The sequence below is a fragment of the Peromyscus californicus genome, unplaced genomic scaffold (genome assembly GCF_007827085.1).
Source record: "Peromyscus californicus insignis strain IS unplaced genomic scaffold, ASM782708v3 Scaffold_4__1_contigs__length_199733344, whole genome shotgun sequence".
NCBI classification, from domain to species: Eukaryota; Metazoa; Chordata; class Mammalia; order Rodentia; family Cricetidae; genus Peromyscus; species Peromyscus californicus.
Window position 1 is genome coordinate 91,431,338 of NW_026294562.1, and position 25,744 is coordinate 91,457,081.

At 48.4% G+C, this 25,744-nt stretch overlaps 1 long non-coding RNA gene across 1 annotated transcript; it reads right to left on the reverse strand.

Annotated features, from left to right (window-relative positions):
* Positions 1–1,928: 1,928 nt before the first annotated feature.
* Positions 1,929–25,179, reverse strand: LOC128125460 (uncharacterized). Its single transcript, XR_008223165.1, has 3 exons — positions 25,087–25,179; positions 21,625–21,799; positions 1,929–2,957 (listed from the first exon to the last, which is right to left on the reverse strand). It is a non-coding gene; the product is annotated as an uncharacterized LOC128125460 (long non-coding RNA).
* Positions 25,180–25,744: the final 565 nt, after the last annotated feature.

Consider the following 25,744-nt stretch of genomic DNA (forward strand, 5'->3'; position numbering starts at 1 on the left):
GATCTGTGGTCTTCAAACAGTGCCCTGTGAAGCCCAGGGGCAGTGTGGGGAATGGGTGCTTTGTATAAGGTCCAAGGAAAGTGGGTCCCCACCCTATTCAGGGTGGACCTATTTTCTCTCCCTTTCTTGCTGTTTCCTTTGGAGAAGTGCTGTAAGGCTTTGAAAAACTAAGGATTTTGAAGTCCAGCAGACTGGACCAACATCTCATAAAACAAACAAAACAAAACAAAACAACCCCCCTCAAAAAGGAAAAATCCCAAAACAAAAAATAGTCTCAGAAATGTCCACATGTCCACTCTAAGTAACTGAGTGCCCTGACAAGTATTATCCAAGCTGCACTGTATCCAAGGTCAATTCTGATGTTCTCTCTCCTCCATCACTGGATTCAAGCTGATATACAGGGGAAACTGAGGCACTCATATGGGAGATTTTCTTAAAACATCATTGCTTCAGCTTTCCACTTGTCCAGGATATTAGTTATTTTTTATCTCATTTTTGTAATCAAATACCTGGCAAGAATGCTGAGCCCCAAATGGGATATCTCTGTTAATCTCCCCCACTCCCTCACCAGTGCCCCAAGGCTCAGAGGGGGCTGGAGGATGGGAGGAGTGCTGTGACATGCTGCCATCTAGACATGGCTATTGTACTCACAAACCCACAGCAGCTGTGGTTACCTGCACAAGAATAAGCCAGCCAGCATCCCCCAGGCCCCACCCCTTACTGAAGAGCTGTTGGCAGTTGGTAGAGTGAGCAGGTGGAGATCCAGAACTATCCAGATGGAGGCAGCAGACCTCTGGGAGGAGGGCCTTGAGGGTTAAATGAAGGCTTTTGTCTGTGCTCTACAGTTAGCACTCCATCCAAAGCAGCTGCCACTTGCTCCTCTTGCAGTGGGCCATCTGCACATTTTCCCATGTTAATGGACTATGCACTCTCAAACTGTAAGCCAAAACAAACCTCTCCCTCCTGAAATTGCTTCTGTGAGGCATTTTGTCACAGCAATGCAAATCAATCTTCTTTTTTTAATTAAGAAAATTTTTTTCATTCATTTTACACACAAATCAAAGATCCCCTTCTTCCGTCCTCCTGCCCCCCCCCCCAGCCTCCCCCTCCCAACCTATCCCCCACTCCCCCTCCACAAGAAGGCAAGGCCTCCCATGGGGAGACACATCCAGTAGAGGCAAGTCCAAGCCCTTCCCCTGCCTCAAGGCTGCACGAGGTGTCTCATCATAGGTAGTGGGCTCCAAAAAGCCTGCTCATGCACCAGGGATGGTGAACCAATCTTCTTTAAGGATGTGGCCACTGGTAGGTTTCCAGGCTCTAGTGGGTAGACTCACACCTATGAACATATAACTATACTCAGTGGGCTATAACAAAAGACATGAAGTCAAGAGGGGAACCTGTTGAAAAGGATATGGCAAGCCACTAGAGATCCACTTCCTTCTTCTAGGGCACAGCCCTTAAAGGTTCCACAATTTCCCAAAACAGTGCCATCAGCTGGGGACCAGGTGCTCAAACACAGGAGCCTGTGAAGAACATTTCACATACAAGTCATAATGTCCCCAAGCAAGAGCCTTCACACTCTTGAACTCTGAATCTCAATCCTTCATGTATATCATGTTATATCATGGTCCCTATGAAGCTGGATTACCCAGAACCACAGACAATCCAGGACATCTTATTGGCAACAAGCGGGGCTGGGGGGTCGACTTGGAGCAGAGCTGAGCACACACTCAGTGCTGCTGATCTTCTGAGGCCCGATGGAGTGCTGCCTGGGAGGAAAGCTCACTTCCGGATGATGCCTGGATTTGTTTGGAAGCTGTATTTCCTCCTCCTCCTCCTCCTCCTTCTCCTCCTTCTCCTCCTCCTTCTCCTCCTCCTCCTCCTCCTCCTCCTCCTCCTCCTCCTCCTCCTCCTCCTCCTCCTCCCAGTATGTTAATTCCATTTCTTCCCAAGTGAGTGTTTTTAGGACAGGAGCTAATTATAGCCTCTCCTAAGTCTTTTGCAGTCTGTTTCCTGTTCAAGTATTGCATTAGTCACCAGCAAGAGTCTCCAGCCATCTCCTGTCCCTGTCTGGTCTCCGCCACTGGGGATGGGGATGCTGGACAGACTAGGGGCAGATCCCAATGGGGAGATAGGAAGAGGAGGTTAGAGGCTGGCTGGGGGACACAGGGAGAGTCTCTTGTCCCTGTCCTCTGTGGATTGCAGCTCTCAGTCCTGGAGTTTGCTCAGCCTTTGGAGCCACAGAGACTGCAGAGGCACATCCATTCAGCTGCATATTTTTGCCATTACTTGATGACCTATTTGCATCTTTGCTGAGAATTTCCTCTCAAGCCATATACGGTGATTTCACTGCCCCACAAACTGAGGCTTCCAGCTGCAGCCATGCTCAAGGATCCTCCCCATAGAGCTCCATCCTTGCCTTTACTTTGGTTTGTGCAAAGAAAAACCCTTCATGCTCAGTCCTTCCCATGCATGGCTGGTCCCGGGCACTAATCGGCTGCATCTGATGGGAGCTCTTTGATCAGCTGAATGCTTGTGCCCACAGGTGCATGAGCAGCTCCTGCACCCAGGGAGCAAGAGGGGACTCTGCCCAGGGATTGGCAAAGCTCCACCCAAAGCCTTTTTGCTTCCTGTGTCCCTGGCCCGAAACCAATGCCCTGGACCATGTGTCAAGGTCTCCATTGCCAAAGCTCTCCATAAGGCCACAGTGTTGGTCGCTTTTCTTGCTGTGACAAAAGCCACGTGAAAGGAGGGCTTCTTTCTTTTTATTTGGCTCACTCCATCGTGTGAGGGTGAGCCAGCTGGTCCAGCACATGGCCTCTGTAGTCATGAAGCAAAGAGAGAGACGAAGGCTGGTGTTCAGCTAGCATTCTCCTTTTATGTGCAGTCTGGGACCCGGGCCATGAGATGGTGCCATCTGCAGTTAGGGTGCGTCTTCTTGACTTAATTCACTTAATCTAAAAAAATAAAATAAAATAAAATCCCTCACAGACGCACCCGGGGGCTTGTCTCTTCAGTTGTCCTATATTATCCTGGAAAGCTGACAATCAGTATCACCCATCACAACCACCAACTTCTGGCCACTCTGACTAGTTGATCCCTCTTCATCAGTCTCTGGTGAAGGAGTGGGGTGACGGGTTTCAGACCCTGAGCTCTCCAGGGACAAAGGAGGAAAAGGAAGTTCTATTTGAAAAACTCATCTTCCGGTGGCCACCATCCCAGCATCCCAGAGACTAAAGTCCTTTCAAATCGGCCTTACCACTCCCCAGTCCCCAAACAAGGGGACTCTGTCCCTTGAATAAAGCCTCTGGGAGATGACTCATTCCAAGCTATCTCCTTAGGAACTTTGGCCTCCCAAGCCAACCTCAGGCAGGCCAGGTGGTCAAGGAGTACCTGTTCTGAGCCAGGTGGCTTCCTGGCTACTGGGGAAATAAATACTCAGAGTCTACCAGAAGATGCCCGAGCTCACACCACCCTCAGCTCCTATTTGGAGCACATGGGCACCCTGAGTGGAGGAGGTGGAAGAGAGTGGGTAAGAGCCTAGGTCGTCAAGCACCAACTTGGGCCCAGACATCCCAGGGCTACTCCTGATCTGGGGTGCATGCCAGCAATCTGGCCCAACTATTTTTATAATCATTTGGTTTCCATCCTAGGAAATTCGTTCCAGATTGTCTGCCCACAGAGCATACGCGATTACATCCTGGGAAGGGTAAAAGTCCAGAAGACGCCATCAGGGATGGCTGAGTCAGGCTTAGTCAGGGGTAAACTAGCTTTAGCCATTGCTGAAGACCTGGAGACTGAGTCTTGGGGGGAATGGGATATTGGGGAGTAGGACTGGAGGTAGCAGGAAAAGGGGTGTGGGCACCTAGCACAAACTCTCTCTCCCTAGGGCTATGAGGATGGATTTTGAAGCAATGAGCATCTGAAAGAAACACCTCTAGCCAAGCTCCTCCTCCTCCCCTCCCCCCTCCCCTTTTCCTTTCCCTCCTCCTCCTTCTTCTTCCCCTCCCCCCAACTCCCTTTTCTCCCCCTCCTCCTCTCTCCTCCTCCCCCTCCTCTCCCTCCCAAAAGAAAAACACCAAACCCTTTCCCTTAGCACACCCCCCAACCCCCACCCAGGGACCCACCAGGCAGCAGAGCTGGCAGAATTTCTTCTAGAAATTTGTTCTTCAGCAGCCAGACATAGAACAAAAGAGGATGCTGGCTGTTCCCCCTGGTTGAGGGGGCCTTGTGGAGTATCCCCAGGTCTGCTAGCCCATCCCCTCAGGTGAAGCTCCAGGCAGTCCCTGGCCCCCATCACCTCTGCAGCTGGGTAAAGGCTCACAGAGGCTCTTGGCAGGGGACTATTTACCAGGGAGAATGTCCCACAGGAAGGATTTCTTCTTGATTACATAGAATATCTCCCGCTCTCTTTTTCCAACAGTGAGTCACCCAGGAGTCATCAGAGCCGCTGATGGGGACCGTGCCTGTGTTCCTGCCCCAGCTTTGATCAGGGTTACATAACTTCATGCTGATCTGCACTCAGAAGCTGGCTCTCACTCTGCTGTTCACCCCTAAAATGCAAAGCAGGAAACTGCGGGCCTGAGGGTGACACTGGATGCCTGAGGGTGACATTTGATGCCTGAGGAAAGGCATCAAAGCCTTTCCCTCAAACGTACAGACTGGCATGGTGGGGGCAGCAAAAGCCTGTGATGCCAGCCCTCGGGAGACAGGCTGGAGGATTGCTGCAAGTTCAAGACCACTCTGTTCTACCTGTAGGTTCCAAGTCAGCCAGAGCTACGGGAAAGGACGGTAGTAGTTACTTGTCTGTTGTGGTGATAAAACACATGACTAGGGCAACTTGGAGAAGGAAGAGTTTATTTGGACTTAGGTTCCAAAGGAAGAAGGGTCCTCAGGGTGGTGAATTGTGGCAGCAAGCAACAGACAAAATGGTTGGGAAGCTTAGCTCCTCCACCATAGGCACAATGGAGAGAGAACAAGCTGGAAGTGGAGAAGGTTTTAAACCCTTCAAGCCTGCCTCCAGGGACAGAGCTCCTCCCGTAAGGCCACACCTCCAAAACCTCCCCAAACAACATCACCAACTGAAGACCAAAGCGTTCAGATACCCAAACCTATGGGGACATTTCTCACTCAAACCACCACAGAGACTTTGTCTCAAAATAAAATAAGTAAAAGAAAAGGCATTCAGCTATGTCTGCCCATAAACATGCCTCTGAGTGATACTGGACCTTGAAGAAAAGCGCACGGCTCTCAGAAACTCTCACTCAGCAGACATCTACTGAGCCTTGCTCATTCCTCCTGTATTTATTTCCCAGTCCACAGGCCCTGTTCCAGACCATTGGCACCTCTGTATGAGGCCTTAAAACACAGCCATGCTTCCTGAGGCTGAGGAAGGAGAGGGGTGCACAGACCCCAGGAAGAGTGTGAGGAACAGGAATTTCTGCAAGAGGCTCCTGATGATTCAGTTCTGCAGTGAGTCTTGGCCAGTGGCAAGCCCGGGGTAGGGGGTTAGGGGCAAGGCCAGATGGAGCTGCACGGTGAGAGACCTCCTTCCCAAGATCCTCACCTCACCACGGACTGTTCTTAAACCCTGCGGAAACCACAGAAGGGTTTGATTGGGAGAGTTAAATCACTGAGGGGCCCAGCACAAAGCAGCAGATCTCCTCTTGGAGAACTCGGGGAGCATTCACGAAGAACAGTTGACTGAGAGCTAACCGTGTAGTATGGTACCGTCTGCAGAGAAAGGAGCATGAAAATGATGGGGCAAGAGGGACTGAGGGAAGAAAGTCGCTGGGAGTTAGCTAAAGGTCACCTTGAGAGGAGCTGTGGCCTGGGATGGATTATTATACCATGAGGAAGCCAAATTTGACTCTCACCTCCCTGACCACATTGGCCAAACCCACCATAAATCAGAAGCCTCGGAGTAGATGTAAGAAGGTAAAGTTAGAATCTGGCTGCTGCTAAGGCCACTGCCTTTTTTTTGTTTTTTTTTGTTTGTTTGTTTGTTTTTTGTTTTTTGACACAAACAGGCCTCCTACTAAGACTTATCTCTCTGCACCCCCCTCCCCCCTGCCAGCTAACAGACTCCCCAGGGCCGATCTGTCACCCAGGAAGTGAGTTTCTAACAAAGCAGGTGTTGGTGCCCACACATCCTACTCCCTGCCCCTTCCCTGCCTCCCGCCTAGAAATCAGACAGCCTAGCTACAGATTTATACTGGGAAACTTTCCATGCTCTGGCCTGAGAAGAGACCCCCCATTTCTACTGTCACAGGGTCCGAGGAAATGCTGAAGGAAGACCCCAGACTCAAATAGTATGTAAGAGCAAAGAGCGTTTATTAATATTCCAGCATGCATGTGGGGGAGTTCATCTGTACAAAATGGCGATGACCCCAAGAGGAACATGTAGGCTCCTTTTAAACACAGTTACGGGGAGTAGCAGGGACAGTTAGATCACCTCATACATAACTGGTTAAGCAAGCAGCAGTTACATTAGTATATTTCTAATTGGCTGGGGTTTAGTCTTATCATTTTTGGACATACCTCCACAAGCTTGGGCAAGTCAAGACGTGACGCAGAAGGGGCTGCAGGATTTGTCCTTGAGACACTGTGAAGCTGACTTAGACCTGTGTTAATTCTCTCCCTGGACCCTGAATGCAAGGGCCTTGTGGATAAATGGCCCTTTGTTGGGAGAGACACCGGTTTTGCCCTTTTCAGAGAACTGAAACCTAAGTTCAGTTGTGAGGGTGGGAGAGTTTAACCCCTTCACTGTGCAGGCTCACTCCTCTCTTCAGAGACCCCACCATGTTGTTTCTATGACCTGGACTCTCCTTGGAGCCCCTGCCATTCTGCTGCCCTTCTGTCTGTCTGTCTGTCTGTCTATGGCATTAGTAACTCTTAAACCCCCACCTGAAACCTTTAGTGGGGAGGCTTGCCATGGTCTGCATCTCCAGTGACATACTAGAGACAGGACAGAGGGATGTCCCACACAAGAGGGCTGTGATCACATGCATGGTTCAGCGATCCAACCATCTTCTGGGAAGATGAGGAGGAAGAAAAAGAACCAGAAAGAGGAGAGAGGGTCCTACCTGCAACAGGGGTGAGGATGAGGACACCATCAACCAGGACAGTGACCAAGACAAGTGGCTGCTTCTGGACAAATAAAGTTAAGTCTTTCTGGGGCAGCAGGGGTCCAACTGGATGGAGGTGGGTGGTGGGGGACAGGCAGTTTCTCTCTGTGTCCCTGCTCTGGGCAGAAATGCCACATGTCTGGGTTTCCTCTTTCTGTCTCTTGTGTACCATTTAACAGCCCCAAATGCTCACAGCACTGGGAGGGGGTCCTCAGAGCATCAGGGCTACCACCTTCATCCCTAGTCCATCGGCTAAAATGGCAGTCTTTATTGGTTTTTGTGTTTTGTTTTTTTGAGACAAGGTCTCATGTGGCCCATGCTGGGCTCCAGTGTATCATGTAGCTAAGGATGACCTTGAACTTCTGATTCCCTACCCCTATTCCCTGAGTGTGCACCAGCATGCTCAGTTTATATGGTGCTGGGGATCGAACTTGAGGCTTCTTCATGCTAGGCATGGACACTACCAACTCATCTACATCCTCAGCAATCCTTAAAAGTCATAGTTAAAAGTGACTGTCAACTTTCTGTGGAGATAACTGTCAACCTTCAGAAGATCCATGACCATGAATCTCTAAACGGATTTTAAACTCTGCTTTTAGAGGCACTCTGAACCCCCACTTCATCCTGTTCCCCATCTCCTCAAAGGAACTCAGTGCCTCTTCTAAACTGTGGCCATCCCCCATTGGCATCAAAACAATAATAATAATATAAAATGGCAATACCACTAAGTTCTAAGAGTAGAACTGTCCACCACTCCAGGAACTCCCATCATTCCACCCACAGCTACCTTAAAAGGCAGTTGGGTCCCCAGGGCCCCTGGCAACAGAAGAAAAAGGGACATGGGGGAAGGGAAGCATTGCTACTAGGTAGCATGCTGCTGTCCTGTGGTTGCCCTGGTGATGATGGTTCATATGTGTAAGGAGTGGTACTGGGTGGTTCCTTGTTAAGCCTCTGTATTAGCTGGCTTGGCTTTTTCATGGTGCTGCATTCTCTGACACCATGTCATGAGCAGTCAAATTTCTCAGAGGAACAGCATTAGTTCTCCTGGAGGGGCTGCATGTCTCACCCAGAGATAAGTCGTAACCGCCATCAATAATCTGCCATAAGCTGAAGGCACAAGTGCCCAGAATCCTTTATGAGTTCCACAGCTAAAATTGCACTCCAGCCTCACCACAAAGCACACCTGGACCCAGTATACCATGTTCATTCATTCATCCATTTATCTGCACATCCATTCATCTACTAGTTCATTCACCCATCCATCCATCCATCCATCCATCCATCCATCCATCCATCCATCCATCCATCCACATATTCATTCATCCACATATCCATACCCTCACCTACTCATCTATCTCTCTACCTATCTATCTACCCATTTGACAGTTTTAGGGTCCATTGTAACTTCCTCTAATATCTAGCTCATCTCAAAGAATCAGTATTCTAAGCTAGGGTTGTGTTCTCTAGGCTAAATTGTGCTCTCCCAAAATGGTCTATCAACACCCTAACTGCTAATACTATGGAATGTGTTGTGGTTTGGATGTGAAATGTTTCCATAGGTTCATGTGTTTGGATACTTGGTCCTCAGTGGGTGATGCTGTTTTGGAAAGTTGTAGAACCTATAGGGAATGGAGCCTTGCTGGAGGGAGTGGGACACTGTGGTGCACATCTTATCTACATTATCTTTGCTTCCTAACTGAGGATGCAATGGGACCCCTTGCCTTGTGCTCCAGCTGTGATGGATTGTGTCCCATTGAACTGTAAGCCAAAACAAAGCCTCCCACTCATAGGTTGCTTCTTGTCAGATATTCGGTCACAAGAAGAAGAAGAAGAAGAAGAAGAAGAAGAAGAAGAAGAAGAAGAAGAAGAAGAAGAAGAAGAAGAAGAAGAAAGGTAGCTAACACAGAATACAACTTCATTCAGAAATACAGAGTTTATAAAAGTCATCTAGTTGAATAAGGTCCTTAAGGAGAGACTTAACCTAGTGTGTCTGGTATCATTATGAAAAGGGGACACTGGGAGGCAGAAAGACACATGATGGGGAGATGTGAATGTGACACCACAAGATGTCACTTGAAGATCGAGGATTGGGATAAAACAAGGATCGAAGCACCAGCCAAGACAGGTCAAGCTATACCAGAGGCCAGGAGGAAGTAAGGAAAGGGTCCGTTTCTGTGTTCAGAGGGAACACACCTTCTGCACCTTCATTTTCTAGCCTTCTAAAGTGTAGAAGGTACGTTTCAATGACTTTAGATCACCCATTATGCCCAACTTGGTTGCAGCAGTACTGGGACATAACCAACTAACAATTGCATGCCCTTCGCCCAGTCCTTGCCATGAGCTGTAAGAATTCCTGACACTGGACGGTGGTGGCACACGCCTTTAATCCTAGCACTTGGGAGGCAGAGCCAGGCAAATCTCTATGAGTTTGAGGCCAGCCTGGACTAAAGATTGAGATCCAGGAAGAAGGAGAAGGAGGAGGAGGAGGAGGAGGAGGAGGAGGAGGAGGAGGAGGAGGAGGAGGAGGAGGAGAAGAAGAAGAAGAAGAAGAAGAAGAAGAAGAAGAAGAAGAAGAAGAAGAAGAAGAAGAAGAAGAGTGCCTGTGCCTGGATAGCTCTGTGAGCTGCTGACATCATCCTATGCTAATCTTAATGCTAATCCTGATGGTCAACTTGGCAGGATCCAGAGTCACCTAGGAGACACACCTCCGGAAACTATGAAGGAGTTTCTATATTGGTTAACTGGGGTGGGAAAACCTACCTACATGTGGGCAGCACCATTCTTTTGGCTGTGGTCCTGGACTGAATAAAAAGGAGAAGGCAAGCTGAGTACCCTCATTCATCTTCCTGCTTGCTAACTATGGACACAATGGGACCGGCCATTTCACACCTTTCTCCATGACTTCCCTGCCATGATGAAATGTATCCCTAGAACTGTGGGGCAAAACAAACCCTTTCTCCCTTAACTTGCTTTTGTCACAACAACAAACAAGTAACTAATAGTGCCTGTAAGGGCCTGAGACTGAAGCCTTCATCAAGGGAGGCAGAGCGAGTGCCACATAACCTTGCTGAACCAACATTTCAGAAAACTGCTGGGGTTCCGCCCACCCCACTCCACCCTGAATAGTTAGGAAATGACTTTGCCACCTCTCCCATGAAGAAATCCAGTCTATTTCTCCATCCTTAAATTCAGGCTTGACCATGTGACTCACCTCGATTTGAATGTGTCCCCAAAGTGAATGAATTGGGAATTGTCCTGGTTTGTTTCTCTGTTACTGTGATAAAACACTGACCAAAAGCAACTTGGGAAAGAACGTGTCAGTTCATCTTACAAGTGTCAATTCCCCACTGAGGGAAGCCAAGGCAGAAGCTCACAGCAGGAGCCTGGAGGTGGGGACTGGAGCAGGGACCACAGAGAAACTTGCTTTCATTTGTATCACAGGACCACCAGCCCATGGGTAGCATCCCCCACAGTGAGCTAGGTCCCTCCACACCAATTATTAATCAACAAAATACCCCCACAGACCAATCTGTTGGAGGCAATTCCTTAACTGAGGTTCCCTCTTCCCAAATGACTTTAGTCCATGTTGAGTTGACAACCAAGATTAGCCATCACAAGAAGTTAATCCCCAATACATCCATGCTGAGAGTGGGATTTTTGGAAGTAATTAAGTTGCAAGAACTCTGCCTTCATTCAAATCACTAACATGGAGGGGCTGATGACCCAGTGGTTAAGAGCACACACTGCTCTTCCTGAGGACCTGAGTTGGATTCCCAGCACCCATATCAGGTGGCTTACAACTGTCTATAACCCCAGCTTCAGGAGATCTCTGACCTCTGTGAGCTGTTGCATTTATGTGCATATATCCCTCACACACACACACATACCACACACACATACACACAATTAAAATAATAAAAATAAATCTTAAAAAAAAAAGGTGGGCAGTGGTGCTGTACACCTTTAGTTCCGGCACTCAGGAGGCAAAGGCAGGTCTACAAACCAAGTTCCAGGGCAGCCAGAGCTGTTACACAGAGAAACCTTGTCTCAAAAAATGTTTTGTTTTTTTTTTTGATACAAAAAAAGAAAGAGGAGAGAGAGAGAGAGAGAGAGAGAGAGAGAGAGAGAGAGAGAGAGAGAGAGAGAACACTAACACAGGCTGGATTCATTAACATGTGGATTCGTTAACATAGAGAAGTCCTCCTGAAGGCTGAGTTCAGCCCTCCTACTTCTCTTGGTTCTACCCCATGCCTCCTGCCATGTAATAATGCAGCAAAGGCCTCACTGGGTGTTCAACCTCTTAGCCAGAATTATGAACCAAATAAATCTGGTTGCTGTGACAACAGCATGGGAAATGACTTAAGGCAGAGTTCCGTGGGCTCGCGGTTGGAAGGGCTACAGTCCATCATGGAGGGGAAGGCATGGTGGCAGGCGTGTGAGACAGCCTCTCACATGTCCACAGCCAGGTTGTGGAGATGAGTGCTAGTGCTCTCTTCTCCTTCTTTCCCTCTTTTTATTCTGCCTGGAACCCCAGCCCATGGGATCATGTCTTCAGGACAGGTCTTCCCCCTTTATCTAAACCACTCTGGGAACTTCCTCAAGGATACACCCAGAGATGTGTTTCCTAGGTGATTCCAAATCCAATAAAGGGATCCAGTTCCCATTTCCCAAGTGCGGGGCTGCAGGCATGTCACTCGGGTATAGTGCTTGCCTTGCGTGTGTAAGACCCTGCATTTGATGTCAGTGCTGTGGAGGAGGAGGAGGAGGAGGAGGAGGAGGAGGAGGAGGAGGAGGAAGGAGACCGAGAGAGTGGGAAGTGGACCCAGCTAGGCAGAAAGATCCTGTGGTCTTGGAAAGACGTAACCAATTTTCCAAACTTGTCCTTACAACTAAATGACCAGAGGCCCCATATCTAGATCCCAGCTTCTTGAAATATGAGTTGCAACATGTATGGACCACAAAAAAATTGAAAATAGTACAAGGTTTCTGTATGCACTATGATCAAAAATTGATTGAAAGTCATACACATTCTAAATGCTGCCTGATACATTTTGCCTCACATCTGAGACTACTGTTAGTGTGAACTACGGTGTTTTATTGTACAGTTTTCCACTCTTACAGAAACACATTCATTTAACTGTGGAGAGTAAAGACTTTTAATCTTTTCCTACCATCATGCCTCAGCATGCAACTGTCAAATTAGTATTATCTTTGGTACTCAAATTAGAATGTTAGATTTTAAAAATTCCATCTTGAACTTGTTTTTTCAGAGGACCCAAGTTCTGTTCCCAGCACCTACATGGCAACTCACAACCGTTTATAACTCCAGCTCCAGGAGAGCTGATGACTCTCTCTAGTCTTTGTGGATACTGCCCACATGCAGGCGCACGCGCACGCACACACACAATACAAATAATTTAAAATAATAAAAATAAATCTTTAAAATTTTAGGTTGAGTTGCTGGCTTGAGTTTCATAAAGAAAACAAAAACAAAACTTTGATCCATTAATATTAATTTGAGATTAGGGCAGAATTTCCAGCAGTTTCTGAAATGGCCCTAAATATACTTCTGCCATTAGGCACTATATATTTGTGTGAAGTAGTGTTCTCAGCGTTGATCATAAAATCAAACCAAAATATTGATTAACTCTGAAAAATGTTGAAGATGCTTTGTGTCTGCAGCCTCAAATAGTCTGTATTGGAGTCCTTATGAAAAAACAAACAAGTTCATCCTTCTCATTAGTATAAAAATTTGCTTTCTTCATTTTATGTTAAAATTATACACACACTAAAGAATTGTTGGGTTTGGGGTTTTTGTTTTGTTTTAGACTTTGAGACTGAGTATCTCAAGTAGTCCAGGCTGGCCGCCAACTCGCTATGTAGTCAAGAATGGACTCGAACATTTGATTCTTAAATGTCCACTTCCCAAGTGCCAGATTGCAGGCATGTGTGCCACTACACATAGTTTATGTGGTTCTGGGTTCAACCCCAGAGCTTTATGCATAAGGGGACCACAGTCCACCAACTGAGCCGTATCCCAGCCCCCCAAAGACTTGTTTTTAAATAAATTTCATCAGGATTTGTTGTCAGTAAATGTTTGCTTTGCACCTCTGTTCTATAGCACTGTACACTTGGGGTCATGTAAAAATGTCTTAGGTGTAAGGAGCTGGGAATGGGAAACTTTGAGAAGCCCTGCATAGATGACTGTGTGCCTGTTTAAAACAATAGTGAGGTTTCCTGTGGTTGCCAGCAGAGGACAGAGCCTGGTCCCTGGTACTAGTGTAGAGAACTGAAGCGGATGCTGGGTTGATGCTGATGCTCTGCACAGATGAGAATGTATGCAGAGACTGGGTGGAAAGGGAGTCTTGTCCAGAGTAGCTCACACCTTTGCCTTGCCAGGTAGGAACCCCTGGAGGAGGTAGGACACTCTTGTTACAACAACCTTGTTTTGCACCAAGCATGGAGCAGGACTCTTTAGACATAGTTGCTTTAAAATAATAGCTCCACATGGCAGCAGGTATTAACTCCAATTTATAAATGGGGAGTTGAGTTTTAGTAGGAAAGTCAGCACAGAGAGCATACAGCCATTGGCCATTCTCAGCAGAGCTGGGATAAGAGCCCACGCTGCCCTGCACTCAGATACCTGCCAAGAGCCCAACCTTTGGGCTACATGAGCCACTTCAGTCAGATGCCCCTCCTGACTCGACTGAAATAGACCAGATCACAGAGGTGCTGTGGTCCTCAGTGCCACGGTCACAGCTATAAATGTTACCTAATGATACCACTGACGTTGGCTGTGATAAGTGTGACATCTCAAAAAGCTGGGAAGCCAGGGTACAGTGAGTGCGTACCAAGACAGCAGGGGACAAGGTGCTCTGTGGTCACCGGGCCTTTGGTCCTCAAATTTCACAAGCTCCCTGACACATACCTTCTGGAACAACACCAGGGTCCACAGGATACCCTGAACCTCTCATTGTTTATACAACAGTGGCTGTTGTGAGCCCCTCAAGTTAGCCCTCATGCAACCACCCTGAGAAAAGTGGGGAAAATGAGGCACCAAGAGGTTGGCACCCAAACTGGGACTCACAACTTGGGGAGAATTGAGAAATCTGTACTTTGGGGTTCCCAAGTGTGCCCATGAAGTATCTGATGCTTGAGTGTAGGACATTTATTGTTTGTGAAATAGTCTTGCAATGTACCTCAGGTTGCCCTCAAATGTGAGACCCCTCTGCCTTAGTCTCCGAGTGTTGAGATTTATAGGTATGTGTCAACCGGGCCCAGCTGGGACTCACTTTACAGTAGGAATAAATGCCCCCAAATAAAAATCTGTCTTTGTCTCTGTGAGGATCTCATGATCGGAGTGAATGACCACGGCCAGAGTCCTAGATCCCAAAGGTAGGCGGTGATAGGAAGTGCTAGGATGGAGATCCAAGAAACTGCTCTGTACATCCACAATGTGGCTTCTCTCACCCTTAGGAGAGGGGCAGGCTGCATGGATACTCAAATAACCAGCCTTTTTAAGGTTTTGTTTTTGCTTTTGTTTTTTTTTTTTCTTCTGGTTTTGTGACAGTGTGCAGTTGAAAGTCACCTTTATCTTCCAAGTGACTCTTGACAGTTCCCTGAATCCCAACCACCCAGCCAGGTCAAAGGCTGTTATTATTATTACTATTGTTATTATCCTATGTCTGTGTGTGGACATGTCGGTGTGGACCTGATGTTTTATGAAGGTCAGAAGACAACCTATGGAGTCGGTTTTCTCCATCCACCTTTGTGTGGGTTCTGGGGACTGAATTCAGCTCCCCAGGCTTGCACAGCGTGTACAGCAATCAATAGGACCTACTTAGGTGTGGCTGGCTCTCCTAAAACAAAAATACTTTTTGAGACATGGTCTCATGAAGTCCACACTAGCTTTGTACTTGCTGTGTGGCCAAGAATGACCTTGAACTCCTGACCCTTCTGCCTTTATTTCCAAATGTTGTGCCGCCAGGCCTAACTCTGATTTTTTTTATTTACTATTTTTTTGTTTTTAAAACTAAAGCAGTGCTCCAAATTCCTCCTGCCTCCTATCTCTCCATCATCAAGCCATGATCATTTTTCAGAGTATTGATTGGCAGGTCTTAGGCCAGCCTGGGCTATGTATTAAGTTCCAGGCCAACCTGCTATGCATAAGGAGAGCCTGCTTCAAAAATAAAATAAAAATAAAATTGGTGGGGGGTGTTTCTCCTCAGTTAACTTACTGACTCTTCTTCTAACTAACAAGTCTGAATGTTAAAGTGACCTGAACATGGCTACAGTGGGGGAGGGCACCATGTCAAAATCTGCAGACTGCCAAGACTCGCTGCGGTCTCCAAGACATCACTTGGTAGGGAAGCAGTGACTCACTGGCACCCTTGTAAGGATAGTGACTAAGGTGTCACTGTCACAAAAGAGACAGCTCAAAGACACGGGACACCTTGTCCTAGACAGCACATGCTCCTGCTTTCAAATCCTTGGGGGATCCCAAGGACAGGAGAGGTGGGCTTGTACACAGAAAGGCTCCGCAGTGGGGACAATAAAGGATGGCCACCTGGAGGTCAAAGCAGCTGACCTCAAGGCGGAGCCAACAGCCAGGCCATCTGGACCCAGTGTGGGCGGGCCCAGACGGCTCCCTGCCCTGTCCCAGATGTGTGCAACCATGCTCATTGTATGAAGTTGAACATCGGGGCTCTGAGGCTGCCAGTGAACTTAGGAGACCTGAGCAGGTGCAGAGGTCAAATTGTCAATTTGTTTAGTGAATGGATGTTTGGGTATTTCCAGAAGCAGAGAACTCAGGACCTACAGGCTATCCTCCACTATGTCTGGATGCAAAACAGCATGCAGATACAGTTCCCATTCTCAGGAAGCTTGCATTCTGGTAGAGAGGATGAAGGGAGGGGACAAACACACGCGGTGGGCGCGCTCGCATGCACGTGCATGCGCGCGCAAACATACACACACACACACACACACACACACACACACACACACACACACACACACACGGAAAATGAGATAAGTAGCTAATGACTTTCAGGAAAACCTATGGAGTATATAGTTGGAAGGATCCACCCGCTGCAGTGTTTGGATGGGGCCAGAGCACCCCAATCACAGTGAGCTAAGGACTCTCCTTCTTTGCACCTGCCTCCCATACCCACACATGCTGTACCTTCCAGGCCCGTTGCATAACTGCCTGGCCTGTGTTCAGAGCCCAGCTCAGCATAGTGCCTGTAAAATCTTCCCTCACTCCATGAAATGCCAATGACTTCACAGCCAGGGAGACCTGGCCTCACAAGGTCCCCACACCAGCAGCCTTGCATCTAAAAGTGGCCTGGGAGGCATGAGATATTGGTGTCAGACCCGCTCTGGAGCCAAGACCCAAGCAGCCTCCATTTGCACACAATATTAGCCTTTCTGGAGGGAAGGGCCCGCTTGCCTATCTACTATCCAGGCCCTGTTAGCACAGGAACCCCCCATCAGAACTCTCTGAACAGGGGGCCAGGTTGATAACCCCATTCCGGGAGCCAAGGAACTGGACCACATTTGTTTTTCCTTTCTTTTTCCATTTTAATATGAGGTCTGATGTGTGCTTGCTTATGTATTGGGTATACATGTTTGCATGTATGTAGGCACATGTGTGTGGGGGTGGGAGGTGAGTGTGCGTGTGTGCTCATGCACATGAAGACCTGAGATTGATGTTAGAAATCATCTTCGATGACTCTTCCACTTCATCCAGTGAGGTAAAACCTCTCAGTTGACCCACAGTCACCCACTATGGCTGGTCCAGCTGACCAGCCAGCTCTGGAGATTCCCTCATCTTACATCCAAGGCTGCCACACCTACTTGGCATTTATGTGAGCTCTTGGGATTTGAACCCTAGATCTCAAGCTTGCATTTGCATTTTAATCACTGGGCCCTCTCCCCAGTCCCTGGACCACATTTGTGTTCAACACTAACACTGTTTGGGGTGGGAGAGACAAAGCTGTAAGCAATCGGCAATTCATTTGGGAAAATTTCCACTTTCAGTGACTCTTAGCCTGGCTCCCACTAGAATGACCACAGAGGTTCTTGGAGGTGGAAGAGACAGCCTGCAGTAGACTCTAGAATCTAAAAGGAAACCTGGCGTCCTGCAGAGATGCTGCAGCCAAAGATGTACCACTCACTCCCTGAGAAGAACTCCAAAGGATGGACAGAGCTACTCTGGAGACTCCCGTGGGTTTAAGCCCAGCTTGGACAACACAGTGAGAGCTCATCTCAAACACACACTCACAGAGAGGAGGGGGAGAGGCCGGGGAAGGTGGGGAGGTGTAGAGTGGGAGAACCCTGCAAATCATAGAACTGCTAAGCAATTTGTTTCTAGAAGGAAGGACTCTGACACCAGTGAAACAAACAACTGGTTTTTAAACCGAGTAAAAGATCTAGACAGATATTCTTCCAAAGGAGAAATGCAAATGACGTTCAGCATGACTAGTCCCTGGAAAACTGTCAATCCAAATCACACAGAGATGTTGACAGCATCTTTACCAGGATGTCTACTATCAAAGCTGGGCCTGGTGCTGCAGGCCTGGGATCCCAGCTACTAGGGAGGCTGAGACAAGAAGATCGAATATTCAAGACCTGCCCTAGCTACAGAGTAAGTTCAAAGCCAACCTAGGCAGCTCAGGGAGATTCTGTTCAAAATAAAAAAGGCCGGGTGGTGGTGGCGCATGCCTTTAATCCCAACACTTGGGAGGCAGAGGCAGACGGATCTTTGTGAGTTCGAGGCCAGCCTGGTCTACAGAGTAAGATCCAGGAAAGGCGTAAAGCTACACAGAGAAACCCTGTCTCAAAAAACAAAAACCAAAAAAAAAAGGGGGGGGCTGGAATATAGATTAGTGATAAGCACTTGTCTGACATGTGTGAGGCCCGAGATTCACACACACACACCCATGCCACAATCAGCCAAGTAGTCAATGACAGGCTTGGTGGCACATGTCCATAACCCCAGCACTCAGGGGGCTGAGGTGGGACAATCACAAGTTCAAGGCCAGCCTGAGCTATACAGTGAGACCCTGTAGATTGATAGATAGATAATAGACAGACAGATAGATAGATAGATAGATAGATAGATAGATAGATAGATAGATGATAGGTAGAAAGAAAGGAAGGAAATAAGGAAAGAAGGAAGGAAGACAGACAGATAATTTGTTCATATGGAAAAAAACAAACTTCTAGTGAAAGAAAGTAGATTTATAGTTACCTGGGGTTAAGGAAGAGGTGAATTTGGCTATGAATGATCATAAGGAAACATTTTTAGTTGATAAAAATATTCTAAAGCTATAAAAATATTCTAAAACTAGATGGCTGCATTGCCCTTTTATTATTATTATTATTATTATTATTATTATTATTATTATTTTAAATTGTGTTGTGTGGGGGGGAGGGGTGCATGTGCATGCAGTGCTGAAGAAGACCAGAAGAGGGCAGTAGATCCCCCAGAGCTAGAGTTTCAGGCAGTTGGGAGACCCTGATATGGGTGCTGGGACCCAAATTCCAGTCCTCTGCGAGAGCAGCGCTTGCTCTTACCCACTGGGCCATCTCGCCAGCCCATGGACTTAGTTTAACAGTCACTGAATTCTGTACTTACAAAGGATGGATTTTACATCATGTAAGTTATACTTCAATTAGCTATAAAGAAGTTATATTTCTTACCTTGAACCAAGTAATTCATGTTAAGGACATCAGCAAACATGTACACAAAAACTTATATCTTAAATTCATAACAATGCTTTTTTAAAAGTTAATGAAAAACTGGAAGCACTCTAAATGCTTAGAAACAATGCATTTATTTAAAATAGATGAGCCGGGTGGTGGTGGTGGTACATGCCTTTAATCCCAACACTTGGCGGAGTGGCGGGGGTGTGTGTGTGTGTGTGGGGGGAAGGTGCACAGAGGCAGGTGGATTTCTGTGAGGCCAGGCCAGCCTGGTCTACAGAATGAGTTTTCAGGACAGCCAGGGCTGTTACATAGACAAACCCTTTCAAAAAAAAAAAAAAAAAAAAAAAAAAGAATAGGTAAGCCTTCTGAAAGAACAGTGAACATTAAAATCAGTATTTGCAAGGAATTTCTAAGGACCAGGGTCACAGCTTAGGATAGAATACCAAGTTGTTCTTATGGCCAAATTTCACCAAGAGTAAAATGAATTTATATACAAATATTTGTGTATGTACACATATGTGTGTGTGTGCATGTGTTCATGTGTGTGCATATATACATGTGTGTGCATGTGTATGGGAGCCAGAGGTCAGCATTGAGTTCCTTCTTTAGTTTCCCTCTACATTATCTTTTAAGACAGGGTCTCTCATTGAGCCTGGAGCCCACAGAGTTGGCTAGACGGTCTGTCCAGGAAACCCCAGGGTTCCTCCTGTCTGCCTCCCCAGCACTGGGGTCACGGGCACTCACCACCACGTCTAAAGTCCTCCGCTTCCTCAGCAAGCACTCTGCCAACTAAGCCACCTCTGCAGCCTCTGTCTTGTGACAGTTGAGTCCTCACTGTGAATGCATGAGTCTATACACGGTATGACCAGATGCATGTATGCATACTGCTATTTCCATATGGACATCTTCTGCCGTGAGCTTTCCCTCATAGAAGCAAGTGGGGAGAGTCGGTAGACCCTCGCCTGAGATTTTCACTGTTCCCTCCCACATTTATGTGCAATCCTGCCCTAACTGTTCGTGACCTAGGAGTTTAGGGAAATGCTAAAGTGTATAGGCTGTATGAAGTATATAAAGTATAAGGTACATAGTTAATAAAGATTAACAGGGGCACTCCATCTATGTGGCTATGGGGAAGCTGTCACCCAAGCAGGGGGAGAATTTCTTTTGGGGAGTGCTCTGGGGCCACTCACACTCCTGTAAGTAACACTTCACCCCTGCCCAGGGAACTCCCTGGTTCTTCAGGGTGAGCTGTGGTGGTCTGGTCTTGGTTCATTGTTGCTTTGGAGGAAAGGGAAAGATGTGGTTTACATCTCCCTGGGGAAAGAATTCTCTCCACACCCAGGGTGGCTCAGAATTTTCCATTCCTCCTGCCTCTACCTCCCCAGTGCTGGGATTATAGGCCTGCACCAATATATTTGCATATATTATTTTCATTTGTTGATTATACCTCAATAAAGCTGGAAAGACCCAACCAGTGATTTGAGGCTACTTTTATTTATTTATTTATTTATTTGGTTTTTTTTTTTTGGTTTTTCGAGACAGTGTTTCTCTGTGTAGCTTTGCGCCTTTCCTGGAACTCACTTGGTAGTCCAGGCTGGCCTCGAACTCACAGAGATCCGCCTGGCTCTGCCTCCCGAGTGCTGGGATTAAAGGCGTGCGCCACCACCGCCCGGCTACTTTTATTTTTTAAGCGTATTTTATTTCTGAAATATAAACATCACTTGTGATGACAAAAGATATGGTCAAGTTTTAAAAATAAACTGCATCTAACTTTCAGACATGAAAGTTTAGACTGGTTTCTAGGAATATGTGCATGAGAGCAGAGGACAGGCCAGGATTCAGCCACTGTGTCACCTAAGTGACATTGGGTGACTTCCAGCTGTTGTCAAGCACAAACCCACAGCAAACACCCACCCCCCTAAAAACTCCAAGTCTGGGTGTGTGTTTGTTTTTTGACACAGATCTCATTCTGTAGCCCAGACTGGCCTACAGTTCACTTTGCAGCCTAGGCTGAGAAGTAACTATGGGAGACTGAGGCTATGGGCTGGCCAAGCCAGCTGCCTAGGCCTGCTCTCAGAGAGAACTTCCTTCCCTCCATCCCTCCCCTACACCCTGCTTCCCTGATAGGGTACTCTGAGGGCATGAGACAGTCAGCTTGTTCACAGTGAACAGCCATTGTGGGTCAGGGCTAGGTCCAGCTTCAGGGGTGGGAGAATGAGATGGGAGGGGTCAAGTGCTGGCTGACCCTGGAAGCATGCTGTCACTCCTGAAGAAGGTGGACCTAGATGGTCCTGGCCGTGAGGCATGCTATGGCCAACAGCATGAGCGTTCCATCTGAGTGCCACCCTCCTCACCCCAGTAGTCCCCAGAATGAGGCAAACGAACAGGATCACAATCTCAGACGCTCAAGGATCGATGGTATTGGCCCCCTTAATCTAATAGGTAAAGTCTCCCTTCTGCCAGAGCAAAAGCTCTGCTCCTGGTGTTGGCCTCCACCCAATCTCTGACCCTTCTAATACATGTAGAACAGGGGACACATATGTGCCTCAGTTTGCACACGTTCCTGAATATCTCTGTGAAGTTAGGTCAAGGGGAGCTACACTAAACATGTTCCTATAGATGAAAACGTCCACCGTGTGTAAATAGTTCTTCCCAATTACAGTGTCCCACCTGAGTTCCTGAACATGGACCACAAGCATCATCCTTTGGGACCTGATGGGTAACACCCGAGGGACCAGGAAACAGGCTAATTACCCCAGCCAAGCCACAAGCCCCACCTACTCACAGGCCCTCTGGTGGGTTAAGCTCTCCGGTACCTCTCTGTCCAGCTCAGGCCTTGCTCAGCTGTCTGCTCCAGGGTGGAGCAGGGACCTGTGTGGTGACGTGATCAGGGAGAGGCCAGGGAGGTTGACTGGAGTCAGGCCTTGGCGGGCTCCTGAAGTGTCTCCCTGGGCTCAGACCTGCCAATTAAAGGCCAGAGAGATGAAAGAGGAAGGCTTCTTAGGTAAGCAGCCCGCAGTCAGGCAAGATGAAAGCCAAGCCCAAGCACTGTTTGACGGCCTCCAAATGGGAGGAATCTAGGTGCTCTTTATTACAGCGATGAGAGCTTGTAATCACAGAGACCTGGGAGACACTGGGGCTGCCTGCCAGCTTTGCCCTTCTCTGCTCGCAGGCTTTGACAAATCACAGTTCCTCATCTCCCCACCCAGGGACCTGGGGACAGGCTAATTACCCTAGACCTTGGTCACAGGCCCCACCCACTCCAGGTCCGGAAACGCCACACCTGCCGCTGTCTAGCCCAGGAACCTGACAGCCTCCTCCTCTGTGTGCTTCCACATCCGGCCAGAGCCGGGCAGCTCTGAACACAGCAGGGGTGTGAGGCCGGGGTGGCTGAGCCGGAGGGACAGAGGGATGGCCTGTCAGACGGTCTGACCCTTGCTCCCAGCTTCAACCCTGGTGCTCAGTATACCCCGCCTTCTGTTTCCTTAGTGTCTCTCCTTAAAAGGATGCAAGCTCCGTGCAGAGGGTTTGTGTTCGTTTCCCTTGGTTGCTATAACTCCCCAAAGTGAGTGGCTTAAAGCCATGTGAATTTATTTAGTTCTGGAAGGTCCAGTCTCATCAAGCTAACATGAAGGGCAGGCCTGTCCCTTTGCATCTCCCTCCCTTTCTTGGTCCCATGGCTTCCACATGCCTAGGCTCAGGCCCCCATTTATCCCCAAAGCCACAGTCGGCTCACTCAGATCTTTGCCTCCTCTGCGATCAGGTTTTCCACCTGCGCTCTGGTTGGCCTGCAATCCTATCCTCCTTCTCAGGGCTTCGTGATGAGGTGGACACACCCTGGTAACCCCAGGCTAGCCTCCCTTTCCCCTGCAACCTTAGTTCCTCAGCCACCTGACCCAGTCTGTTCACCACATCCAGGGATCGGGACCCAGGCATGGGTGGTCTGAGGACTATTATGGTTTGAGTGCAGGCTCAGGTGTTTGAACACTTTCCCCCAGGTGCCGGCACTGTTTTAGGAAGTTGTGGAACCTTTGGGACCAGAAGCATGGCTGGCAGAGGTGAAGCACAGTTGGGGGGCAGGCTTTGTGTGCTACAGGGCCTGGCCCTGCTTCAGATCCCGTCCGTGGCTTCCTGATCTAACCTCCACATGGGAAACAACTGCCCCATGTCTCTGCAGATACAGAGGGAGCCACCCTGTTCCTCCCTGCCTTCTCTACCATGATGGACTGCACTCTCTTGAAACCGTGAGCTGAGGTTGCTCCTGTCAGGGGATTCACTGGTTGAACTGCCACACTACCTGCTGCTGGACTCTTCTAGCTCCCTGGGGCACTTCCAGTACTCGATGTACTGCAGACTCTCCAGAACAACACACTAAATGAGGAAATAAAGGAAAACCTGACGATGTGGGTGAGTATAATATTTAATGTGGCAAAACAGCAGTGGTTATTCCGCACAGGCACCATTTGGATGGTTTTATGCTCATTTAATCACTACAGTTCTTATTTTCTTTTTTGAGATAGGATCTCATGTAGGCCAAGCTGGCCTTGAACTGTGTGGCAGAGGATGACCTTTAACTCTCGCCTCCATCTCTCTAGTGCTAGTTTTACACTCGTGGGCCAGCACACCCACGGTGCATATGGTGCTAAGCATGGAGCCCGGCTATCCTAAGTTAGACAAGTGCTCTACCAACCGGGCTGTATCTCTGGCCCTCCCCAACAGTTCTGTGAGGCACATTTGGTTATTATCTGTAGTGTACAAATGAAGAAATGAAGTCATACCCTGCTGCTGAGTGGTGAGGCTGCTTTATGGAGCCCTTATTGTCCCCAGCTCCCAGCCAGGCACTGTATACCTCTGATCTCAGTTCATCCCACAGCAGGGGTTGATGAAGGGGATTTGGTATAAACTGTGAAATATGCACAGAATAAGGTCCCTGGCTCGCCTAGGGGGATTCTGTTCTGGGATAGTGACTCGGTGGAGGTTCTTACGGCTCTCTGGGTCTCCTTTGTTAATGAGATCAGGCCTGTGCCCCAGATGAGCCCAGATGTCTGTGTTCCCACTATGACACAGGGCTCCTGTAGTGAACTTGGCTCCCCAGTCCCACCCCACCTTTACGGAAGTCTCCTGCCATGACAGGCCATGACCTCCCCCCGAAACTGGATATGCCCACTCTGTCCCTTAGAAGCCTGTCCTTTGGGAGACAGGAATGAACTCCAGACCTCCTCAAGGGCTCAAGCCACACTGGCCATTTTCCTGAGAACTGGGCCCTGTCCACCTTCAGCACATCCAATGGCTGTTCTTGGTCTGGGTACCTGCCCAGCCCCTCCCCCTTCCCTAGCTTCTTCTCTGCCGCCCACCCCCATCATCACTGGTTACCTCTCTTCCTGCTCCTCGTGACCATGCACACACAGGCTATGAGAAGCCCACTCTGTCACCTGGACCTCAGCTGTTCCCCTCTTTGGGGCAAGAGTGTGCTTCCAGCAGGGAGAAGGCTCCACCCTCTTTCCTGCCTCTTAACCTTTATGGTCACAGCCAAGAGCAGAGACACTTGCGCCTGCCAGCACAGTGGGGCATCACATTTTCTGTTTCTGCCAGCACATTTTTCTAGGTCAATGTCAGATCAGGGAAATCCAATACTGCATGTCCCAACGTTTTATTTGAAAACAGAGCAGTTGCTTTCCAAAATAAATAGTGTTTACAGGCAAGGTCTGGAGAAGCGTCCGCTAGAAATGGACGAGAATTTTCCCGGCTTGACTGCTGCCAGCCTGATGTCAGCCTCAGCTCTGGAGCCTTGGGCGTGCTGGCTAGAGGGGGGAGACGTCACCTTTGCTGCACAATCCACACACACCCACAGTGTTCCCCCTTCTGTATCCAGAAGCTTTGCCTTTCCCGGTACCAGCCCTGCACCCCAACCATCTGCCTTACCTATCCGCAGCCACGCAGCCTAGTTTCTGATAATCTTCCTCTCAGTTTCCCCCTCCCTGACTGGCCTGCTCTGCACTGCATCAGCTCAGGCCCTCCCTCCTAACCTCTGAGTCCCTCTCCATCCTTACGTTGTTCGCCTGCCCAACACGACGCCATGAGGTTGCTTTCCCCCCATTATGTCTGTTGGTCCAAAACCCACACAGGCACTCTCACATAAACCTCATAAGCACGACCCCTCTCCTGGGGTCCTGTGCCATAGGACCACATCCAATCCTAGAGGGGACCTAGGAGAACGGTCTCAGGCTGGTCATGTCCTGTATCTTACCTTCCACCTAGACGGCCATCTCCTTCTGGACAAGAATCAAGCCTTGAGCTTCCTGTGAGCCAGACACAAGTCTCCATGGTGACAAACCAGCGTGAGAGTGCCCCAGCTGCAGAACTGAACTGGGGACTCACCCGTTACTATTTAATAATAACCGTGACAACTGGACAGTATTATCTCTGCCCCATAGATGAACACAGCTGGAGTGAGACTAAGTGGCTTGGCCAAAGCGTCAGTCGTAGGAAGTGGACTGGGTCTGCCTGATCCCACCTCTCAGAACCACATCCATGGGAGGCAGTGTGTAAAGGGTCCAGTACACACTGACATGCACATGAAACCCTGTCAGTGGGAGACCTAGTGGGCTCCGGATTCATGGTGCCCAATAGAACTTCCAGTGATTGACATACTCACTTCTATGCCGGCCTAGTGGCAAGTCACGTGTGTCTGAAATGTGGCTAATGGAACGAAGAAACTGGATTTTCCCCTTCAATACTGTTGTTGTTGATCAGGGTATTGCTATGTATCCCAGGCTGGCTTCAAACTCACAGTAATTTAGATAGCTATATGCATCTAGCACCTGCTACCATATTGGGCCCATGTCCCAACCACGTTTATGTTAAGTTAATAACCACTGAAGAATAATGAGGTTGCGGGTTGCCAG